General features: G+C 42.6%; 1 protein-coding gene across 2 annotated transcripts in view; it reads left to right on the top strand.

Moving 5' to 3' along the window:
* Positions 1-16,772, top strand: part of pisd (phosphatidylserine decarboxylase) — a 98,805-nt gene that overhangs the window by 35,621 nt on the left and 46,412 nt on the right. Inside the window, exon 1 of one of the 2 annotated variants that reach the window (XM_068005507.1) lies at positions 876-972. The exons of the other annotated variant lie outside the window; for it this stretch is intronic. The gene's annotated coding sequence lies outside the window, so the exon portion shown is untranslated. Of the gene's footprint in view, positions 1-875; positions 973-16,772 lie in introns of those variants that run through there. 2 annotated transcript variants of the gene reach the window in all.

Here is a 16,772-nt window from a genome sequence, read left to right as displayed (position 1 = left end):
TGGACAGGTTAGAACATCTGCAAAACAAATTGAGTCTTCACCAGGCCATAGGATCAAACAGCACAGAAGGAGGCCATTTGACCCATCATGCCTGTGCTGGTTCTTTGAAAGAGCTATCCAATTAGTCCCACTCCCCATGCTCGCCCCATAGGCCTTCAATTTTTTTCCTTTTCAAATATATATCCAATTCCCTTTTGAAGTTACTATTTGAAAGGTCATGCAGATTTTTTATTTACTGAAAGGTTAAAGACTCAATAACTGACCCGTGCAGACAGCTGGGTCCCAGGTTCGATTCTTGGTCTGTGCTGAGTTATCTGACCTCCATCAGGTCAGTGGGAGCTCAGTGCCCTTGGTTTTGGAGGGGGGGCGGGCGGGGAGAATCAGCCAGGGGCTCCCTCTCTTCTGTTCACCATCCAGCAACCCCAGCCATTAAGTGTGCCTGGATGTTGGAAGAGGATTGGGTCAGGCTCGACTGCATTGCTCCCCAGGGCCAAATAGCTTGCTGATATTGTCCAGGCTCTGGCAGGAAGAATGGCCAAAGGGGGGAACTGAGCCTGTTGAACTAAACTGCAGCAAGACTTGTACCGTCAGGAGAGGGCGTGGGGAGCAGTTTCGCAAAAAAAAAATGGACAAATTGAGTAAACTTTATTTTCTTATTTCCAAGTACATCATAGTAGGTGTAGGATCTGTAAAAATCCCTTGGATTGAGATGGGGAGGAGGGTACCTATCATTTCGAAGAGTTGCACTCTTTGGCTGTATCAATAATGGGGATTTACCAACTGACGCAAGGTCCTCATTTTTTTTTAAAATGTACTTTGGCTATCTTGGTATTTCCTGGACAAAGGCGCGATAGTTCAGATGAGGGCTGTCTGTACGAAAGTAGGAGGAGGGCCATTAGACGGCTGTTCCTTGCCTGGAGTCTCCCTCTGGTGTTAGTGGTGAGCTCGGCTTCCAGGACGCAGCGGAACGAGGTGAGTTTCTGCCGGGCGCGGGGAGAAGGGAGTGATGATATCTTTATAAAATAGATCCGCTGGGTGGGTGGGTGGGTAGATGGATGGTGGGGTTTAAAACTCCCATCGCCCGTGATTAAAGATTTAGGAAGAAACGAGGTCGTATCACCGGAGAAAGCAAAGGGGAGAAACGCTTCCCCCGCCTCTTTCCTCTCAGAAATTTTCTGTTAAGAGGAAACGAGGCAAAATGTCTACGGAAATGCAGTGGGCTTTTTGTAAAGGACGCGTTTATTCACTTTGTAAAAGGAAAATAAAATAAAGATTGAACTGTGGTTTAAGTAGATCTGTATACTCATTTAAAAAAAACTAAATTCAAAATGGTGACACATAATTTGAATTACCCATCTTTGCTGAGCAGCTATTGTGTGGTTCAGTGTGCATTGAACAAAGGGTCTGTTTAATAGTCCATAGTCGAGATCAGGGGGGAAATGAGTAATCAGAAACTGGAGATTTATTAGGTAGTCGAGTGCGTTCTTTGCTCTTTACTTTATCGAAGTTGCACAACGATTTATTAAATTATAACATATGAAATCAAAAGCATGAAAGAAAATAAAATAGGCTTCTGAAAATATACTGTTGTATCCCTTTGGTGTATAGCCACCTACCCCCTCCCCAAAATTGTTGGCAGGGTAGTTTGGATGAAGAAGGAAGGCCGTTTGGTCTCTTTCTTCCATAATACCAACCCTGGTGACTTCCTGTCACAGCAACAACCTGCTTTCTCACACCAGCCTGGCCAGCACTTGCCCTTCTTTGCAGCGCTGAGCTCTTTCGTCCTGCTGTTGTGCCATATCTGGAGAGCAGGTTATCCCATTCTCTATCCTCATGCATTTTTTGTATAAGTAAGTAACAGTTATGATGTGGAGATGCCGGTGATGGACTGGGGTTGACAATTGTAAACAATTTTACAACACCAAGTTATAGTCCAGCAATTTTATTTTAAATTCACAAGCTTTCGGAGGCTACCTCCTTCCTCAGGTGAACGATGTCGTTCACCTGAGGAAGGAGGTAGCCTCCAAAAGCTTGTGAATTTAAAATAAAATTGCTGGACTATAACTTGGTGTTGTAAAATTGTTTACAATAAGTAACAGTTGTTAGAAATCTCAGGTTTGTCTGATGGAAGCATTTATTTTCTGCTTACTCAAGCAGTGCTGCGATTACAGAAATGCCCCTTTCTGTTATTTCAAGGACTGCAAATTAGTGCCACTGCAAAAAAAAAAGTCACTGTGCTGAATATCCTCGTTCCCTGCTGTGTATTTTTCAAACGGGAATACCAATCTTATCGGACCCTTCAGACTCTTGTTCAGGTTTCACTGCCAGGGTTGAGAACTTTTTTTAAAGAAACCACGGGCGTTTTATGTATTGGAAATTTTCTGTCATGTGACCAGAACGGAGAACTTTACAAGATTATGGTCCTAGACCGGGGAATAGAGCAGTTTTTTTTAATACTCTGTATATTATATTGATATGATATAATTATCTCTGCATTCAGGATCTTGTATTCCTTCAGCTTTGAGCCCACCATTAGTTTTAATACCCTTTCCCCTACAACCTCTAATTACATCGGTTAGTGCTGATGTTGGGGATTGAAATGCTTTTTTACCTGATGTCCACAGCAAGTCTGTGATTAGATCCAGAGTAAAGCTCCCTTATTCTTAAATCAAACTCAGCTTAATTTATGTTGGCTTCCCTTTTTAATCTTAGTGGCCTGTACTATGGTCCTTGACTCTTCAGTTTTTTTTAAAAAAAGCATTCAAAAAACCATCTCCACGTCCATCCCCTTGCGTGTGTTCCATAAGATTTTGTAGTATTTTAGTAAACTCCTGCCTTTGCTTCTCCACAATCACTGGATATACTATCAGCAACGCAAATAGATGTAAAAGATCCCATGACACTATTTCAAAGAAGAGCTGGGGAGTTCTCCTGGTGTCCTGGGCAATATTTATCCTTCAACGAACACCACCAGAAAAGATTATCTGGCCATTATCACATTGCTGTTTGGGGAGCTTGTGTGCAAATTGGTTGCCATGTTTCCCACATTACAACAGTGACTACACTTCAAAAGTACTTAACTGGCTGTAAAGTGCTTTGGGACGTCCTGAGGTCTGAGGGTTCTAGAAGAGCTGGCTTCAGAGATAGTGGATGCATTGGTTATGATCTTCCAAAATTCTCTAGATTCTGGAATGGTCCCAGTGGACTGGTAGGTAGCAAATGTCACCCCACTATTCAAGAAGGGAAGGAGAAAGAAAACAGGGAACTACAGACCAGTTAGCCTGACAACGGTCGGCGGGAAAATGCTGGAATCCATTATTAAGGATAATGGGCATTTAGAACATCATAATATGATTAGGTAGAGTCAACGTGGTTTTATGAAAGGGAACTCATGTTTGACATTCGAGTTTTTTGACAATGTAACTAGCAGGGTAGATAAAGGGGAACCAGTGGATGTAGTATATTTGGATTTTCAAAAGACATTTGATAAGGTCAATCATAGAAAATTTACAGCACAGAAGGAGACCATTCGGCTCATCGTGTCCACGCCGGCTGAGAAACGAGTCACCCAGCCTAATCCCACTTTTCCGCATTTGGTCCGTAGCCCTGCAGGTCACGGCACTTCAGGTGCATATCCAGGTATTTTTTAAATGAGTTGAGGGTTTCTGCCTCTACCACCCTCTTAGGCAGTGAGTTCCATACCCCCACCATTTTCCTCATTTCTGCTCTAATCCTTCTACCAATCACTTTAAATCTATGCCCCCTGTTATTGACCCCTCCGCTAAGGGAAATAGGTCCTTCCTATCCACTCTCTAGGCCCCTCATATCACCCCTCAGCCTCTTCTGTTCCAAGGAAAACAACCCCAGCCTATCCAATCTGTCATCGTAGCTAAAATTCTCCACTCCTGGCAACATCCTCGTAAATCTCCTCTGCACCCTCTCTAGTGCAATTACATCCTTCTTGTAATGTGGTGACCAGAACTGTGCGCAGTACTCAAGCTGTGGCCTAACTAGTGTTTTATACAGATCCAGAATAACATCCCTGCTTTTCTATTCTATGCCTTGGCCAATAAAAGAAAGCATTCCATATGCCTTCTTAACCACCTTATCTACCTGTCCTGCTACCTTCACGGATCTGTGGACATGCACTCCAAGGTCCCTCACTTCCTCTACAGCTCTCATTTATTGTGTACTCACTTGCCTTGTTTGCTCTCCCCAAGCATTACCTCACACTTCTCCGGATCGAACTCCATTTGCCACTTTTCTGCCCATCTGACCATTCCTGCAGTCTACAGCTTTCCTCCTCACTATCAACCACACGCCCTAGCTTTGTGTCATCTGCAAATTTCTTAATCATGCCCCTTACATTTAAGTCCAAATCGTTACGGTATACCACAAAAATCAAAGGACCTAGTACCGAGCCCTGCGCCACCCCACTGGAAACAGCCTTCCAGTCGCAAAAACACCCGTCGACCATTACCCTTTGCTTCCTGCCACTGAGCCAATTTTGGATCCAATTTGCCACATTCCCTTGGATCCCATGGGCCTTTTTTTTGACCAATCTGCCATGTGGGACCTTGACAAAAGCCTTGCTAAATTCTGTGTAGACTACATCAATTGCAATACCCTCATCGATCCTCCTTGAAAAATTCAATCAAGTTAGTCAGGCACGATCTCCCCTTAACAAATCTGTGCTGACTGTCCTTGATTAGTCCATGCCTTTCTAAGTGACAGTTTATCCTTTCCCTTAGAATTGATTCCAGTAATTTGCCCACCACTGACATTAGGCTGACTGGCCTGTAATTACTCGGCCTATCCTTCACTCGTTTTTCAAACAATGGTACAGTCTTCCAATCCTCTGGCACTACGCCTGTATCCAGTGAAGTTTGGAAAATGATTGTTAAAGATTGTTAAAGCCTCCACTATTTCCTCCCTTGCTTCTTTTAACAGCCTGGGATACATTTCATCTGGCCCTGGTGATTTATCCACTTTCAAAGACGCTAATCCCCTTAATACTTTATCCCATTCAATATTTCACATTCTCCTCCTTAACTTCAATCCCTGTATCGTCCCTCCCCTTTGTGAAGACAGATGCAAAGTATTCATTAAGAACCATACCCACATCTTCCGCCTCCACACATAGTTTACTTTTTTGGTCTCTAATAGGCCCTACTCTTCCCTTAGTTATCCTCTTGTTCTTAATGTATTTATAAAACATCTTTGGGTTTTTTTTGATTATACCCGCTAATATGTTTTCATGCCCTCTCTTTGCTTTCCTAGTTTCCTTTTTAACTTCAGCCCTGCACTTTGTATACTCCTCTAAACTTTCCATAGTATTGAGTTCCCGGTGTCTATCATAGGCTTTCTTTTTCTGCCTTATCTTACCCTGAATGCTTCTTGACATCCAGGGGGCTCTAGATTTGGCAGCCCCTCCCTTTTTCTTTGTGGAAACATATTTACCCTGAACCCCTTGAATCACCCCTTTGAATGTCTCCCACTGCTCTGACACTGATTTACTTTCAAGTAGCTCTTTCCAGTTTACTTCTGCTAAATCACTTCAGTTTAGTATAATTGGCCTTTCCCCAATTGAAAACTTTAACTCCTGCTCTGTCTTTGTCTTTTTCCATAACTATGCTAAAACTAACTACATAAAAGGTTGTTACACAAGGTAAGGGCTCATGGGGTTGGGTGTAATATATTAGCATGGATAGAGGATTGGTTAAAGGACAGAAAACAGAGTAGGGATAAACGGGTCATTCTCAGATTGGTAGGCTATAACTGGTGGGGTGCCGCAAGGATTGGTGCTTGGGCCTCAGCTATTTACAATCTATATTATTGACTTAGATGTAGGGACCGAGTGTAATATATCCAGGTTTGCTGACGATATAAAGCTAGGTGGGAAAGTGAAATGTGAGGAGGATGCAAAGAGTCTGCAAAGGGATATAGACAGGTTAAGTGAATGGGCAAGAAGGTGGCAGATGGAGTATAATGTGGGGAAATGTGAGGTTATTCACTTTGGTAGGAAGAATGGAAAAGTAGAATATTTTTAAAATAGAGAGCAACTATTGAATGTTGGTGTTCAGAGAGACTTGGGTGACCTCGTACAAGAAAAGTTAGCATGAAGGTACAGCAGGCAATTAGGAAAGCCAATGGCATGTTGGCCTTTATTGCAAGGGGGTTGGAGTACAAGGGTAAGGAAGTCTTACTACAGTTGTACAGGGCTTTGGTGAGACTTCACCTGGAGTACCGCATACAGTTTTGGTCTCCTTATCTAAGGAAGGATATACTTGCCTTAGAGGCGGTACAACAAAGATTCACTAGATTAATTCCTGGGATGAGAGGGTTGTCCTATGAGGAGAGGTTGAGTAGAATGGGCCTATCCTCCCTGGAGTTTAGAAGAATGAGAGGTGATCTCATTGAAACATATAAGATTCTATGGGGGCTTGACAGGGTAAATGCTGAGAGGTTGTTTCCGCTGGATTGAGAGTCTAGAACTAGGGGACATAATCGCAGGATAAGGGGTCGGCCATTTAAGACTGAGATGAGGAGGAATTTCTTCACTCATAGGGTTGTGAATCTTTGGAATTCTCTATCCCAGAAGGCTGTGGATGCTGAGTTGAATATATTCAAGGCTGAGATAGATAGATTTTTGGACCCTAGGGGGAATCAAGGATAACGGGGATTGGGCGGGAAAGTTGAGTTGAGCTCGAAGATCAGCCATGATCTTATTGAATGGCGAAGCAGGCTCGAGGGGCCGTGTGGCCTACTCCTGCTCCTATTGCTTATGTTCTTATGTCATGAATGGCGCTATATAAATGCAAGTCTTTTTTTTTCTCTTTCTTCCAACCATCAGGTGCAGACCTGTTCACCCCTGAGTTCTACAACTCTGCGCTTTCTCTACACACAGCCCAAGTTTGGAAGGACAGAATCTATAAGTGTATTTCTGGATGTTTTCATGGTTCAAGGAGGCATAGTATGAAAATGTCACGTCCACCATTGCGATATGTGGAAATGTTAGTGATGACACTGATTATTGCAGCTGGGTGGCGCCTGCCTGTAGACAGTGGACGGGTTGGATTGAACCAGTGAAATATTCAGCCAGCCGCAAACAGTAATAAAATATGTGGAATCTCATTCGATGTAAAGGCAATGAATTTGTCACAGAATATGCTTTTTTTTAAACCCCCCCCCCCCCCTCAACCTCAGATCTTTTAATTCAAGCCTCTTTATATAGGCTTGCTGCAAATTGTGGAATGCATAAATGGCTCTTTTCCATAGAGCAGCCTTTGAAGCAAAATAGTAAAAGATTGCAGCTTTCTTGGTCTAATAATAAACTTTGATAGTAGTGGTAACTTATTGAGAAGGAAAAGTGGTTTAAGAGAACTTCTTGCAGCAGCTCGTCACAAAGTTCTAGGTTCCTAGAAAATGGCATGAATTACGGGGTTCTGATCTAGTACTGTGGCTGATACTTTATCACAATTTATTGGAAAGCAATGTTTTTTTAACAATAAGGATGGAAGAAATATTTGGAAGGGAGAGTGGTGATCATTCTTTTGTGTAACTTCACAAAAATTAGACCATCAATAAAGTTAGCTTGTTACATCCTTTAACTACCATATAGAATCATAGAATGGTTACAGCACGGAAGGCGGCCATTCGGCCGTCGAGTTCATGCTGGCTCTCTGCAAGAGCTATCCAGCTACTTCCACTCCCCCGCCCTTTCCCCGTAGCCCTGCAGACCTTTGCATCGTCCTCATAGCTTACTTTCCCTCCTAGATTTGTATCGTCAGCAAACTTGGATACGTTTCACTGGGTCCTTTCATCTAAGTCATTAATATAGATTGTAAATAGCTGAGGCCCCAGCACTGATCCTTGCGGCACCCCACTAGTTATAACCTGCCAACCTGAGAATAACCTGTCTATTCCTACTCTCTGTTTTCTGTCCATTGACCAATCCTCTAACCATGCTAATATATTACCCCCAACCCCATGAGCCCCTATGTAACAACCTTTTGTGTGGCACCTTATTTGAAAATCCAAATATACTACATCCACTGGTTCGCCTTTATCTACTCTGCTAGTTACATCGTCAAAAAACTCTAATAGATTTGTCAAACATGATTTCCCTTTCATAAAACCATGCTGACTCTGCCTAATCATATTATGATTTTCTAAGTGCCCGGTTACCACGTGCTTAATAATGTATTCCAGCATTTTCCTAACGATTCTTATCAGGCTAACTGGCCTATAGTTCCCTGTGTTCTCTCTCTGCTTCTTTCTTGAATAACTTTACACACAAAGTACTCTTTTTGCTTCCCAAAGCTTTCCACCACTGGGGGTTTTCATCGCTTTGTGTGGGTCTGATGCAGATTGATTACTGTGATTAGTCAACAATTCCATTATCGTTGTATCGTGCGACAACCAAGATGGTAGAAGGTGAACTAGATGGACCTTGGTCTTTTTTCCTCTAGCAATTCGTTTGTTCCTATCTGTTGTCTTCAGAAAATATGTACAGTTTTGCAGTAATTGAGATCAACATTTCATATCTTCACTCCCTTCCATAGTCATTTCAGTGGGTTAGGTTATAGAGGTGATCCGCATGAATCCTGGAGCGGCTCTGTTGATTGATGGCTGAGAACGCAGTGGTTCAGGACCTTATTTTTTCTCTTCTCCCTCCCTCCCCCTGGGATTGGGTGGCTGCAGATCAATTGTGCATGTGGGCCCTCCCTGTGTGTTGAAGCAGCTGAGGCCAGTGCAGATGCAAAATGTCAGTCTCAACGGAGTTAAGAATGAGTTTCAATCAAGAATACTTGCTGAAAGATAAGATTTTTAAGACCGAGCGTGATTGAGTGCAGTACTTTGTACAGAATGTCACTTCACCCGAAAATGTTCCTTCCTCTTTAAGGACTCACCTAAATTCTTTTGCATTAAAATGACTGAAAACGACAGGCTATATTTTACTTTATTCCCTTGCAGATGAGGAGATCTGGAAAAGTTTATATCTGGGGAGCTGCAGCTTTAAACCCCAACCTCATTGTACAGTTTGGGATCAAGATAATCTGATTGCAGGTTGCATTTTCTCAAAGGCATTTTACTAGCCGAGTGCAGATTTATTTTTGATTTGTGTTGCTTTAACGGCCAGGTATTTAAAAGTGCCATTTTCCTTAATTAGCATTATTGGCTGCGTATGTGCTAATATTGCTGTTCTACGATTTTTTAAAAAAAACCTTTTAATGTCTAGCACCGCTGCTCTTCCTAGTTATCTTACTTTTAGCATGTGTGCATGAGAAACCTTGAGGGTAAAGTCCCATCCGTTTGTAACTTGTCTCAATTTTTCATTGTTATCGAAAAATCCAGATGAAGCCAAGGCCCTGTTATGCAAGACATCACTGAGGTTGAAAAAAGGCAAGATAATTATGTGACAACCTTGGGTTTGAAAAATCCTGAATATTGGATAAGGAAGGAAAGGCTGAGGGAGTTAAGTTTCACAGTTTTTTTGAATTAGAGTGGAACATTGTAGAACAACGCTGGATTTTGACATGGTGATGGTGCAGGGAGCATGTAGCATGGTGTGCTTGGAACGAAGAAGAAACAAGAAGGAAGAGTTGAGAGGCAGGCCGGCCATCCCAGTATCAGTAAAGCAGAGGAACAGGAAAGGTTGTTGCAGGAAGAGAGACGTTTGAGGCGAGTAGTGTGCGAAAGATCACCTGTCAAAGACAGCAGGCTTTTTCTAGCCTCCTGTCCAGCACTCCAAGACATGTTGGAAGAGTCTCCCCAGGTTAAGGCAACTGCATCCGTATCTTGTACTTTATAGAGTGACCAGGCAAAAGAAGTCTTTGGTACAAAAGAGGAACCTGAGCTTGTTTTCAACAACAACTTGCATTTATATAGCCCCTTTAACGTAGTAAAACGTCCCAAGGCACTTCACAGGAGCGTCATCAGACAAAATTTGACATCAGATATTAGGATAGGTGACCAAAAGCTTAGTCAAAAAGGTAGGGTTTAAGGAGCGTCTTAAAGGAGGATAGAAGATGCGGAGAGGTTTAGGGAGGGAACTCCAGAACTTATAGCCTAGACAGCTAAGGCACGGCCACCGTTAGCTTCATGAGTGGAGGAGGTGGTGTCCTCACTGTCCCAGACAGGGTGACTGATACAGTCAGCCCACAGTCATGACAGTCAGTTGCCTGATCCAGGGCAGGTGGAGCAAGAGCCACTCGAATATTTCTTTTTGAGCGGCTGTGGTTTCTGGGAAGGAGGGTACAATCTTGTCTGCGTTCAAAACGAAATGAAGTGTGTCACTTCTTCCAGAATCTTTTTATTTCTTGCAACAAGACGTTTTTGGTAGATTGGATGATCTGTGCATGAAGTGGTAGTTTAGCTTATTGAGATTAATGGAGCTATGCTGTCCTTGTGGTGTCTAGAAGCAGAAGCTTGATGGCAAAGTAACCATCTGCAAACAGTACTATGGTCGACTCGCAGGACCCAGATTCAAATTGTGACCTTTCTCTTACTCTTCAACCCCACTTTTCTCTTACTTCTAAGAAAGAAAGAACTTGCACTTATATAGCACCTTTCATGACCTCAAAATGCTTTACAACCAGTGAAGTACTTTTTGAAGTGTAGTCACTGTTGTAATGTAGGGAAACACAGCAGCCAAACAGCAATGAGATAATATTACTGATGTTGGATGAGGGATAAATATTGGCCGGGACCAGGGAGAACTCCCCAGCTCCTCTTTAATTAGTGCCATGGAATCTTTTACATCCACCTGAGAGGGAAGATAGTGCTTTGGTTTAATGTCTCATCCGAAAGACGGCACCTCCGATAATGCAGCATTCCCTCAGTACTGCACTAAGTGTCAGCCTAGATTATGTGCTCAAGTCTCTGGAGTGGGATCTACTGACTCAGGAAAGAGTGCTACCGCTGAGCCATGGCTGGCACTTACCCCCACATTTCTCTTACTAAGGAAAGTGTGACTGAGTGCTTAGAGAAATTTGAGCTGATTAGAGAGGTCATGTCTAACGAACCTAATTGAATTTTTTGAGGCAGTAACTAAAGTAGTAGACAGGAATGTCTATGGATCTAGTTTATATGGACTTCCAGAAGTCATTTGATAAGGTTCCACATAAGAGACTGTTAGCTAAAATTAAAGCTCATGGAATTAAAGGCAAATTATTGACCTGGTTAGGAGATAGGTAAGGTGGTAGAAGAAAGAGAGTAGGGATAATCAATATGTACTTGAATTGGAAGGAAGCGACTAGTGGTATCCCACAAGGATCTGTGCTGGGGCCTCAACTATTTATTATATTAATGATTTAGATAACACATATATCCATGTTTGCCAATGTCACAAAGATTGATGGCGTAATAAGTAGTGTAGACGGGAGCATAAAATTACACAGATTAAGTGAGTGGGCAAAACTGTGGCAGATGGATTTCAATGCAGATAAGTGTGAGGTCATTTTGGACCAAAAAAGAAACGATCCGAGTACTTTTAAATGGTGAAAAGCTAGGAACAGTGGAGGTCCAAAGAGATTTAGGAGTTCATGTACGCAGATCGCTAAAATGTAGTAGTCAGGAACAAAAAATAATCAAAAAGGCTAATGGAATGTTGGTCTTTATAATTAGGTGGCTAGAATACATAAGGTGGAGGAAATTTTGCTACAGCTATACAAAGCCCTGGTTAGACCACATCTGGAACACTGTACAGTTCTGGGCACCGCCACCTTAGAAAGGATATATTGGCCTTAGAAAGAGTGCAGTGCAGATTCACCAGAATATTACCAGGGCTCCAAGGAATAGATTATGAGGAGAGATTACATAAACTAGGTTTGTATTCCCTGGAATATAGAAGTTTACGGGGTGATTTGATTGAGGTTTTTAGGATTTTAAAAGGAATTTATAGGGTAGATAGAGAAACTTTCTGCTGGTTGGGGAGTCTAGGACATGGGGACATAACCTTAAAATCAGAGCCAGGCCATTTAGGAGAGAAGTTAGGAAACACTTCTATTGCTCTTTGTGTGAAGAAGTGTGGAACACTCTCCCACAAAAAGCAATAGATGCCAGCTAAATTAATAATTTTAAATGTGAGATCGATAGATTTTTGCTAACCAAGGGTATTAAGGGATATGGGCCCAAGGTGGGTGGATGGAGTTAGGATACAGATCAGCCATGATCTCATTGAATAGTGGAACAGGGGGGGCTGAATGGCCTCCTCCTGTTCCTAAGTTGTACCCACCCCCACTTTTCTTTCTTTAATCCCAAATCTACTCAGCACTGACTTGTCGTCTGGTTGAGAGGAAAATTATACTGAGAAAACGGGAGTAAACAACCTTGAATTATCCATTGATGTGGCGCGAGGGAATAGAATCATAGAATAGTTACAGCACAGAAGGCAGCCATTCGGCCCATCAAGGCCGTGCCCGTACTGGCTGCGGCAGTCCCCAATTGCAGGACCATGTCCTTGACTACAGTTCTCCATAATATTACACGCAGACTCCTTTCTCGCAGCATATTTTTCAGGGATTTTCAGTGGTTTGTTTGTTCCGTAGCAATTGTAAACTTCAAAGTAGAAAGCCCTAGGAGTTCAATGTGAGTGATGCTACCAAGCCCTCAAACTTCGATCATCAGCTGTGACTGATCTGTCCGGACTAATAGGTTAATCTCTGTGAGATAAAAGACAGATTGTTGAATTAAACGTGACGTTAATTTGTGCTGTGGCATTGTCGTAACCTCTGTGCTGCACGTAGCAGTGCAGGCTTATGTTCAGTCATTGCTGGTAAGAAATATTTCACCATCAACACACACAAAGCAACTCACTAAAGCTTGGGATGTGAAAGAGAGAGAGACTCACTTTCCTGATGTGCTGCAGAGAAATGAAAGACTGAGGTAAAATAAAAATGTTTAAACAAAAGATTTGAGTAAATCTTGTGACTATATAAACCCATCAAATGTAAATTCAATTTAGCACTAATCTAGGTTTCATCGAACGAGGATTTTTATTGGATTATTTGGTGCTATGGTTTTATATGACGTGGTTGAATTGACGAATGGCAGTGCACTAAATGAGGCAAATGTTTTTAGTAACGTTTAATGAATTTTATCTACATGTTTGTTCGGAAACGCCCAACCAGTAGCTAAATGGGTAGCAATGCCCTTAATCTCGTGTCTTTGAAATAAAAACGTTTTGAATTATAAGGTTGGTGGAGTAGACGTATATAATTTTAAAATGCCATGTGCTGTCTTCATTTTGATAGTATGGCCAAATAATGTTTGACCCGTAGGAGTCCAATTAAAATTTTCCTCCTGCTCTCGTTGGTGGTTTAGTGATCACGTGTGTACTGTCCTGAACTTTTTAAAGTGGGTTTTCAACATCCTGCCCATGTTTGTTTGTTTTTATCCTTCGGGGTGTCTAACCAATTAGATTCTAATCTCAAATAAAAACAGAAGATGCTGGAAGTGCACAGCAGGTCAGTCAGCATCTGTAAAGAAAAAAGATGGGTTAAAGTTTTGGTTGTGTATCCTTCAGAACTGAAACCTGAAAAGTAGGAAAGCATTTTAATAATGTTGGAGAAAAGGGGATGGGAGGAAACAACAGATAGTCCAATCGCAGAGAGGAAGTTAGTGGGTTGAATGACCTGCAAACTGCTTAATAGAAAACTATTAGATAATATAAAAGATCATCTCATTGAGGAAATGGGAAAACATTTTTTAAAAATGTAAATATTGGAGTGAAAAGAATCTAACATCTCTCTGTTGCACCCTCTGTGTATAAAGGAAGTTGACATATCAAGGGAACAAGTGGGTAAAGGGGAAGGGAGGTCACCAAGTTTATCACCGAAACATAGATGTTTACATTTTACTGAACTAAAATGTGGTTTTCAGATAGACTTTGAAGGAGTACTTTGAACCAAATTCATGTCGTGATGTTCCATGATTGGGCTCCGTTACATTGCACTACCATGCCACACTAGTTAATCTGGTTTCATGGAACAAGTCATTTATCTCATTGATGTTTCAGGGATCTTGCTGTGTGCAAAATGGTTGCTGCATTTGCCTGGATAAGTCACTGTACTTGATAGTAATTCATCCTCTGTGAAGGGCTTTGAGATGTGATAAGGCATTGTGTAAATGCTTCCATCTTTCAAGTGAGAGGAAAAACAGTATGAGAGAAAATATCCAGTGATCCAAATTAAATAGGGAATGAAATAAATCCCCAAACAGCTGGTGCTAATTTTCATGCTTTTACTTAAATTGCACTATAGCACCCCAAAACAGTTAGAGATCAGATGCATTTATGTATAATAGAATAGTTAGGTTGCTAGATCTACATAACAATCAGTATGAAAGGCACCAAGTATTGAACTCTAGTTTGACGTTTGAGTGCTTTGTAGCAGCCACCTTCTGGAAAGCAAAATGTTAAAAATGAAACCTTCCTATGTTAGATTGTCATACTTATTAACTGGGAGCTGCAAAAGAACTGTCCAATATAAACACTAGTGCAGTGAATCAATTTTACACTCACATTCTATTTGTTGTAAGCACCAATGCTGGCCTATTGCCCATTATAAGGTCTATGGAACAAGAGTGTGGCACAGTATTGCATTAGAGCCTTAACATACCGCACTATGGACCAATAGGGCATGGCTCTGGACTGTGGTCCTCCATGAGGTGAGTTATTGATCCTAATAAGTAGCTATGCTTCCCTCAAAAGGAGAAAGGAAAATTAGAGGGGTGTGATTTGAGTCTCTTTGGTGGATAGGTGGGAATGACTGGCAATATTAGCCACACATGGGGAGAAAATAACTTGTGAAAGAAGTCTGGCAACGTGATGATGCAAGGCGCACTACTGAGCAATGAGATGTGATGCATGTCTGATCTCTGCCATAGTACCATGGGGAACAGGCAGACAATGCCCAAATGCTTCACCACAGTAATGCATGATCCTTCCAGCCGCTGATTTGAGAAAGACTTGTATTTATACAGCCCTTTATCGCAACCCATCGAGATATCTTAGTGCTTCACATTTACCAGGGGCCTTTGAGAAGATTGTCTGCTTGCCTTCTTGATTGGGGATTGAGATTGGTACAGAAAGATGGGGAAAAAATTTAAAGGGTAGAAGATAACTTCCGTAAGTAACAGATTACCTCCTGGAACAAGAAAGGCCAAAAAAAATGTTTAAATCTGCAACTTTGAAAGTGACTGAATAGTGTTCCTACTAACTGAAACATTTAGAAGTCCGTGTTTTTTCCCCCATTTCGATGACCTGAGGAAACTGTTATTGACCACTTGCCAATTCCTTGCTCATACTTATTGATAATTCTTGGAATTCTCTGGGGAATGAGCACAGATTTCCCTGGTCCAAATACATTGTATTCATTACACTAAGATACTAGCTCCTACAAAGGAAGATGGTAGTGGTTGTTGGAGACCAATCATCTCAGCCCCAGGACATTGCTGCAGGAGTTCCTCAGGGCAGTGTCCTAGGCCCAACCATCTTCAGCTGTTTCATCAATGACCTTCCCACCATCATAAGGTCAGAAATGGGGATGTTCGCTGATGATTGCAGAGTGTTCAGTTCCATTCGCAACCCCTCAGATAATGAAGCAGTCCGTGCCTGCATGCAGCAAGACCTGGACAAACATCCAGGCTTGGGCTGATAAGTGGCAAGTAATATTCGCCCCAGGCAATGACCATCTCCAACAAGAGAGAGTCTAACCACCTCCCCTTGACATTCAACGGTATTACCATCGCCGAATCCCCCACAATCAACATCCTGGGGGTCACCATTGACCAGAAACTTAACTGGACCAGCCACATAAATACTGTGGCTACAAGAGCAGGTCAGAGGCTGGGTATTCTGCGGTGAGTGACTCACCTCCTGACTCCCCAAAGCCTTTCCACCATCTACAAGTCAGGAGTGTGATGGAATACTCTCCGCTTGCCTGGATGAGTGCAGCTCCGACAACACTCAAGAAGCTCGACACCATCCAGGACAAAGCAGCCCGCTCGATTGGCATCCCATCCACCACCCTAAACATTCACTCCCTTCACCACCGGCGCACTGTGGCTGCAATGTGTACCATCCACAGGATGCACTGCAGCAATTTGCCAAGGCTTCTTCGACAGCACCTCCCAAACCCACGGCCTCTACCACCTGGAAGGACAAGGGCAGCAGGCACATGGGAACAACATCACCTGCACGTTCCCCTCTAAGTCACACACTATCCCGACTTGGAAATATATCGCTGTTGCTTCATCGTCGCTGGGTCAAAATCCTGGAACTCCCTTCCTAACAGCACTGCGGGAGAACCTTTACCACACGGATTGCAGCGGTTCAAGAAGGCGGCTCACCACCACCTTCTCAAGGGCAATTAGGGATGGGCAATAAATGCTGGCCTTGCCAGCGACGCCCACATCCCATGAATGAATTTTTAAAAAACTTAATAAAAAATGTCACCAGTCTGGGGAGAAAGAAGCCACACAGAGCAAAACAAAGGGAGAACAGTGAATGAAGTATTTACTGCCAAAAGGTTCAGAGGCTCTGAGACCCGCAGTGCTTCTCCCCCTCCTCCCTGTACCAGGCACCAACTGAGAGAGAAACCAGGTGACCATCTCCCAAGCCAATGTTGCTCTGTAGCTGGGATAGGGAGAGTGCTATATGATTGAGTCTCCCTTCAGTGTTCCCATCCTCTCTGGGTAACAATCCAGCTTCCACTTAACACTTGCCATTGAAACGTTATATGGGGTATTGTATTTGCAAACCACTGCAC

Source organism: Heptranchias perlo, chromosome 25, assembly GCF_035084215.1.
Source record: "Heptranchias perlo isolate sHepPer1 chromosome 25, sHepPer1.hap1, whole genome shotgun sequence".
In the NCBI taxonomy this organism is placed as follows: domain Eukaryota; kingdom Metazoa; phylum Chordata; class Chondrichthyes; order Hexanchiformes; family Hexanchidae; genus Heptranchias; species Heptranchias perlo.
The sequence above is the reverse complement of the archived record's forward strand: the minus strand, read 5'-3'. Positions and strand labels throughout refer to the sequence as shown.